Source organism: Meriones unguiculatus, chromosome 1 (genome assembly GCF_030254825.1).
Source record: "Meriones unguiculatus strain TT.TT164.6M chromosome 1, Bangor_MerUng_6.1, whole genome shotgun sequence".
In the NCBI taxonomy this organism is placed as follows: domain Eukaryota; kingdom Metazoa; phylum Chordata; class Mammalia; order Rodentia; family Muridae; genus Meriones; species Meriones unguiculatus.
The window spans coordinates 179,592,875-179,600,620 of record NC_083349.1 but is presented as its reverse complement, the minus strand read 5'-3'; the positions used below and the strand labels follow the sequence as shown (position 1 = coordinate 179,600,620).

The 7,746-nt window shown below is 42.5% G+C and overlaps 1 pseudogene; it reads left to right on the top strand.

Moving 5' to 3' along the window:
- Positions 1–6,300: 6,300 nt before the first annotated feature.
- LOC132651341 (U6 spliceosomal RNA) lies at positions 6,301–6,391 on the top strand (annotated as a pseudogene).
- Positions 6,392–7,746: the final 1,355 nt, after the last annotated feature.

Here is a 7,746-nt window from a genome sequence, read left to right as displayed (position 1 = left end):
TCATATCTGCAAACAAAACACAGATGCATCTCCGTGATCATCACCAAGAGACGCAGGAACTGGGAAAACAGCTAAAGAGCAGACAAACTATATGTTTGAAAAACAAAACTACACTGTGAAATGGCTCTCGGATCAAGGAGAATAACTTATAAGAACTTGTTGATTGCTTAAAATGGAATGTTAAGGAGAGCTCTCTGCGTCAAAATTCATGTATAATGGTTAAAGCAGTTCAAGGAGGAGGGCATCTGTCGGAGAATAAGAATAACTGAGAACTATGTATTTAATGTATTTAAATGTAGATGGCAGGAAAAGCATCAGAGACAGGCCCAGGGCATGAGAACAATGGAAATAATAAAACAAAAGAGAGAGTGCCACGGAACCCATGAAAAGACACAAGAATGACTGATGAAGACAAGCCTGCCTTGAAAAGACTTGATTATTATTATTATTATTGTTATTGTGTGTGTTTGGTGTCTTGTATGTGGTGGATTGTGTAGTAGAATTGGCATAAGACAAACATATATGCTCTGTTTTTATCAGCTTGACTCATGTCATTCTCCATTCGTCAGGGTCCTGGATCTTGGCTGGGTCTTGGAGCTCGGCTTCCCAATGGAGAATGAGCATTCAGTTTCTCTCAAGGGCAGCTATAGCGTGTTAGGGTGAGGCCCCAGTGTGCTAAGCCAGGGTGTGGAAAAGGTTTTCCACAGAGTGTTATAGTTTAGCTCTTGGCAAGGAAGCTCAGGTGTTCCAAAGCCTACAGTGGGTGATACCAAAGGGTCACAGCTCTTGGTCAAGCTGTTGTGCTGAGCACGACAGAGGTACAGACCAAGGCCCATGCCTAGTTGGCTTGTAGCCAAGACAGGCCCAGTGAGGCTCAGGCCTGGTGAGCTGGAGGGCAGGCCCAGTGATAAGCGACATGGCAGAGGATAAATGATTAACCTCAGATGGTCTTGAAGGGAGAAAGTGTGAACCTTTATTCACGTGAAGTCAAGGGTAATATAAACCCTGGGCAGAGGGAGGGATTTCGAGGGTGAATGTATTTGATTCGCTGGGGTCAGGGGGTCAGAGATACTTAATGGTCCTATCACAAGAAGAAAAATACAGTACTTAATCATCCTATGGGGGAGGGAATCTCCAAGAACAATTGAAGGTCACTGGGACATTTCTAGGAGTTGCTAGATGCTTGCTAGAGCAGTTTCCTTATTAGGGGAAGGGTCTGGCCTGTTATCTGCTCCAAGGGCTATGTGACCCTCCTTATGAGAACTGGAATCACCCAGATCAGGGGAGACTCTTTTTTTTTTTTCTTTTTGTTTATTTGTTTATTTTTTTAAAATTTATTGCAATCTATTCACTTTGTAGCCCAGCTATAGCCCCCTTTCTCATCCCCTCCCAATCCCACCCTCCCTTCCTCTTCTCCTCCCAATCCCACCCTCCCTCCCTCTTCTCCTCTCATGCTCCTCCCCAAGTCCACTGATGGGGGAGGTCTTCCTCCCTTTCAGGCAGGGGAGACTCTTAGAACTCCACTGAGAAAAGGGAGTCTATCATCACAGGCTAAAACTAAAGCTGCCTTGGAGGAGGGAACCTCAACTGGGGAATTGCCTCCTTCAGATTGGCCTGTGAGCATGCCTGAGGATGTTTTGATTGGTGATTGATATGGTGGGGCCCAGCCCACTGTGGGTTAGGGTCAGTTCTGGGCAATCAGTTTGGGCTATATAAGACAAGCTGAGCAACCCATGGAAAGCAAGCCAGCAAGCAGTGTCTCTGCCTCACTTCCCATCTCTGGGTTCCTGCCTTGAGTTCCTGCCCTGAGTTGATTCTTCTCCGTGATGGAGTTTGACCTGGGGGTTTTAAAGATGAAACAAACTCTTTTCTTCCAGTCAGTATTTAATCACAGCAAAAGAAAATAAACTAAGATGGAAGATGATGGCAAAATAGTGATTGAAATGTAAAAGCTATTATAAAACTCTTCCTGCCACTCTGACTCTCCAGTGCTCAGGATAATATATATATATATATATGTAAGTTTCTAAATGCTAAGAAAAGACCAATAACAACAAAACTGACACAATACTTTGAATCACAGTTTCCATTGCTGTGAAGAGACACCATGACCACGGCAACTCTTACAAAGGAAAATATTTAATTGGGGCTGGCTTACAGTTTCAGAGGTTTAGTCCATTGTCATCATGGGTGAAGCATGGCACTGTGAAGGCAGACATGGTGCTGGAGAAGATGCTGAGAGTTCTACATCTTGATCCTCAGGCAGCACAAGGAGACTGTGTGCCACACTGGGTGTAGCTTGAGCACAGGAGACCTCAAAGCCCATCTCCACAGTGACACACTTCCTCCAACAAGGCCACACCTCCTAATAGTGCCACTCCCTATAGGTCAAGCATTCAAACACATGAGTCTATGGGGCCATTCCTATCCAGACCTCCCCGTTTGGGCTGGGGTGAAGCTTAGTGGTAGGGCACATGTTTAGTGTATGCGAAGGCCTGGATTCCATTTCCAACCTAATTGGTATCTAACACCAATTGTTCCAAAATAGAAAAGAGGGAAAGCTATCGTAACCATTTCATGAACTTTGTAGAATGTGGTTTAAATGTTAGAGCAAATATTGTGAAGAAGGAGGAGGAAGAAGAAGAGGGGGAGGTTATAATGTGAAAGGAATTTTTAGGCTACTTTTACTTACAAATACAAGCACAAACCATTTCAGGATATCAGTTGAATTTAATACTAAACTAAGAACAATACCTTGTTTCCCAAATAATGTAATGCTGGGTAACACAAAAATTTAACTACTGCTGTGCATAGCATAATTGGACCTATATTGTGGATTGAAAAGGTCAGGCTCATGATACCACATACTGTATGATTCTGTTTCTGAGGTTGTCAGCACCATTGACAGGAGCCAAGAGTTCAGAATGCCATCTTGGGTGTGAGGGCAAAGGCGATGCTCACTGGTAGGGGACTGGGAGAGCTCACTACAGTGCTGGAGAAATCGTGACCTTGGTCCGAATGATGCCTAAGTGTGGATAGATGTAAAAGTTCATTAAGCCGTGTACCTGAGATTTGCGTACTTTAATGTGGGTTATTATATGAGGAAGGAAAAAATATTCTAAATAAGAAGAATTCATGCCAGCCGCAGCAGAGTTCTAGGTCATAAGGTGTATTGTAATCAGTCCCTTGAAGGCAGACTTGGCTGGCAGGCCAGGAACGGCATCCCATGATTGCAATCCTAGCACTTGAGAGGTAGAAGCAGGAGAATCAGAGGTTCGACATCCTCCTCCTCTCCATAGCAATTTCGAGGCCAGCCTTGTGCACAGGAGACACTGCCCCAGAAAACAACAAAATAAACAAAAGATAGATATTGGCAAAGTTTTTCTTGTCAAGGGGCAGATGGGAAATCTTTTCAGCTCTGAGGCCTGCGGTGTCCATGCTGATGTTAAAAGAGACACATTCAATATGCAAATGAACTCATGAGGTTCTTTCCAGTTAAACAACTTAAAAACCAAGTCTGATTTAGTCTATAGTCTAGGTTTTGACAAACCTGATCAAAAGAATAAAAAAAGAGAGAGAGCCTTTTAAGTGGTTACAAAAAACCCTAAACAAACAACCCCCCAAAACAAACAAACAAACAAGACAAAAAAAAACTTCTAAAAAAGTTAAACACAAATAAATGATCTTAAAAAAAAAATCCAGATTTTGAGGATTGGCTATTTCTGTGTTAGGAAGATTCTCTTTAAGAACAATAAAATGAACCAGGCATGGCAGCACTCCGCCGGGAGGCAGAGGATCCACTTTCAGGGGTTCTGAAAAACAAAACAAAACGGAAAAAAAACCAAAAATATTTATATCTATGTTTGAGATAATTTCATCTTGTGAAGATACCTATTAACCTGAAATTAACATATATTGTATATTGGGGAGCCGGAGGCCTGGCTCATTGGTCAAGTGCTTTGGTTTTTGCAGAGGACTCCGCTTTCAGGGGTTCTGATGTCCTCTTCTGGTCTCCACAGGCACTGCATGCAAATTATGTACATAAAGGCTGACAGGCACACACACTTGTACCTAAATACAAATAAGCAAAATTTTAAAAGTGCTTTTTTTCTTACTAATTAGCTTTTTAAAAGTTACTATTTTATGCATGTGGGTGCTTTGCCTGCATGTGTGTCCGGTTGCCCTAGGACTGGAGTTATAGATGGTTGTGAGCCACCACGTGGGTGCAGGGGATCTAAACCAGGTTCTCTGCAAGAACAACTGCTCTTAACTGCTGGTCCATCTCTTCTGCCCCTTACTAATTAACCCTTGGTTTACCTCTGTCTGTGTACATCTGTTTCTCCATCTCCAGTTAGCACAGGAGAAGTCCTGGAATTCTCGGAGGGCATTCAGACGCCTGGACTCTAGGCGGTGACCTTAACTAATCACAGTTAAGCCACACACTCGTTACCTGTGACCCCCCAGACATGTCTCCAGCTCAGATTTCCCTTTCCTGGAGCCCAGTACCTGGGGCCTCTTCGTACGAGTCAACATTCAGGCTGGTGTGGTGAAGGGGCACTTGGGAAGGAAAGAGACCAGTCTTCAGTGACTGTGGTGAAAACAGCCTTTCAGTTCTTCCATGACAGCCACTTACTCTAGGCTCTGCTGTGGTTCCGAAAAACAGAACAAGTAACAATGAAAACCACAAAGGTCCAAAAGATTAAAAAACAAAGAAGGCCCAAGACCACAGGGGAAAACAATGCCATGAAAGGCCATTAACTAAAGTCCCCAAATTAAAAACAAAAAACAAAAAGAAAAAAAAAAACCAACAACAAAAACCCACTATATCTATGTTTGAGATGATTTCATCTTGTAAAGATATCTAATAACCTGAAATTAATTTCTACATTCAATTAAATTCCAGCAGGAATTTTAGGGAATTAAATTGATTATAAAATCTACATAGGAGAATGGAGAGCTGCAAATAGCTAATTCAATTTCAAAAGAACAAAGAAACAACACTTGGGCTGTGGATCTTCAAGATGATTACAAAGTCAAAATAATAAAAGCAGCATATTATTGTCAAAGGACTAGAAAGACATGCTGAGGGGACAGAGCAGGAGACCGGAAACAGATGTAGACAGACATAAATGAACACATCTAATAAATAGAAACAAGGCTAAATAAACAAGGCCATGAAAGAACTCAGCAGATGATGGGAATGCATTCCAAGTAGAGGGAAGGGTGAGTTACTTAGCGAAGAGTCTCAAAGAAAATAACCCACTTCTTTGGGAATCAGATAAATCCAGTTCGTGTTCTATTTTTTTAAAAAATAAATCCAAAATGAACAAAGACTTAAATGTGAACTGCATTTAATAAATACAAATATAGGAAAATGAATTGAAAAGAGCTCTGAACTTCAGAGTGAGTGTTTCTTTGAAAAGATTAAAAATAACATACATGAAATTTAAGGCACAAAATAAATGGATTTGAACATTTCAATATTATAGATTGCTGTTAAAGGACATTAAAAAAAAAGCCAAAAACAAACTAAAAACCACTAGTGGGGCATAGTCCTGTAGCCTTTAACCCCAGCACTTGGGAGGCAGAGTCAGGTCAATCTCTGTAAATTCAAGGCCAGCCTGGTTTACACAGTAATTTCCAGGACAGCCAGGGCTACATAATGAGACCTTTGTCCCAAAAACAAACACCCTGTGGTACCACAGTTAACAAGGGATGATGGAGTAGGTGTAGATGGTTTTTCAAACTTTAAGACTCACAAAGATTAATATCCAGCATTTATTTTTAAAACCTGTGAATCAAAATTCACAAAAACACAGCGGGGGGAAGAAAGATTTAAACAGGCCATCCACAGAAGCAGACATTTGAACAAATAATAATTATACAATTATTGCTCAATCTCTTTAACACAATTAGAATAAGAAGGCAGAGTTTTAACCCCTTGGATTGGCAACAATTAGAAAAGCGGAGACCTATCAGGGGCTGAAAAGGATGTGAGCCAGCCTGTGACCTCCTCCAGGGATGGGGGGGAAGGGTAAAACATGGCGACTGGGGCTGAAATGTGGCTCATGCAGTAGCTCTCTTGCCTAGCATGCACCAAGGCCTGAGTTTGATACCAGTGCTTAGAGTGGTGGCCCTTGAGTGCAATCCCAGCACTTAGGAGGTGGAGGCAGGAAGATCAGAAGTTCAAGGTCATCATCAGCTACGTTCCGAGTTTGAGGCCAGCCTGAGCTACAGGAGACCTTGCCCTAAAAATATATAGCAAATGCTGGCTCCTGCAGTCCATGTAACAGAAAAAAATAAGTAAATAAAAAAGGAACTATACAAAGAAAAATTAGGCCAGTCCCTGCACAAGGATGAAACACTGACCTGTGAAACACGCCATATTTTTTTAAGCGAAAACAAATGAAACGTAGCTTTTGTGTGTAATGGAATACCAGGCTACAGACAAAAGCAGTGAGCAATTACTTCATCTTTCTCTGGCAATGGAGAAACTCTCAAGCAACCCAGAGGCGGGAAATGTAAGAGACAGAGTAGAATAGATAGCACGAAACCATTTACATACATTAAAAAAAAATGCAGGGGACACCATGCTTCCAAATGTTGCCCCTGTGTCTAAATAGCCAAGATCCAAGCAGTAGGATGGAAGGATGGTTCCATCCGCTTGACACAGGCTGCTTTAGACACAGCTATGTCAAAATGTCCTAGGCTGGTTGCCTGTCCTCTAGATTGCTTTTATTTTATTTTAATTTTTTAAATGTAAATTTAAATTTTTGTTCCTTGCTGTGGACTTCTGCTTCTAACTGTGCCTTGAGCTTGGGGTGGGGTGAAAATGCTGCCTCTCCTGTGGCTGGGCAGAAAGAGCCAGCAGAGGGTGTAGTGGCGGCCTTTCGAACACCGTATCAGGCATCCACATGTCAAAAGCAGTTTCACCAATATGTCACTTACCTGCCCAAAAATATATTAAAAGTCTCTGTTCTGGTAAGGCCTTTGGCCTAAGGGCTAATCTTACCTTCTCTGTGAGAGCCATTTGCCTGAAGTCTCCATATGGCTGAAATGAGTCATTTTAGTGTCAGTCTTTCTTGGAGGATTGTCTGGGGCCCATGCTTACTGCCTTTGTTCCTCAGGCCTTTAGAACAAGCCTCAACAGTCTCGGAGACCTCACTGTCCTCCTTCTGCAATACTGCTGTCTCTGCATTTAAAAGCAAAAACAAAAGGGGGGAAAAAAAGAAAGAAAGAAAGGGGAAAAAGGTAAAATAAATAAGAATAAGGCCCCAAATTTTCTTAAAAGCTAAAGGATTACTTAATAGAACAGTAGAGATCAAGACAATAAAAACAGACAGTTCTAGTGAAAAGATGAAAGCCCATTTGGATGAGACCGTAAAGGGCTAAGTGAAGCCTTTTGTCTAAATTAAAAATAACGAAAGCCGTAAAGTAGCAAAGCCTGAGAAACAGCGTGTGAAACTCCGGGAGGCTCACACCACAGGGAGGCCACCTGGAGCTGCAGGATGGAGCCTGGGACAGGGAGCGTTGGTCTTTCTCCTAGGCTTTGGGCCTGGGCTGGACCCAGGGGCCATGTCTGACACATCACATCCAATGGAGACTCTCCCACCGAGGGCTGAAGAGAGTCTCAGTTACTGCTTCCTCAGCTCCTTGGGCTTTGTTCGGGCGATGGTCCCAGTTCTTCCTTCTTCCTCCTTCCTGTGTTTGCTTCCTCGGCAGGATGGGGAGGGCTCATATTTTGGG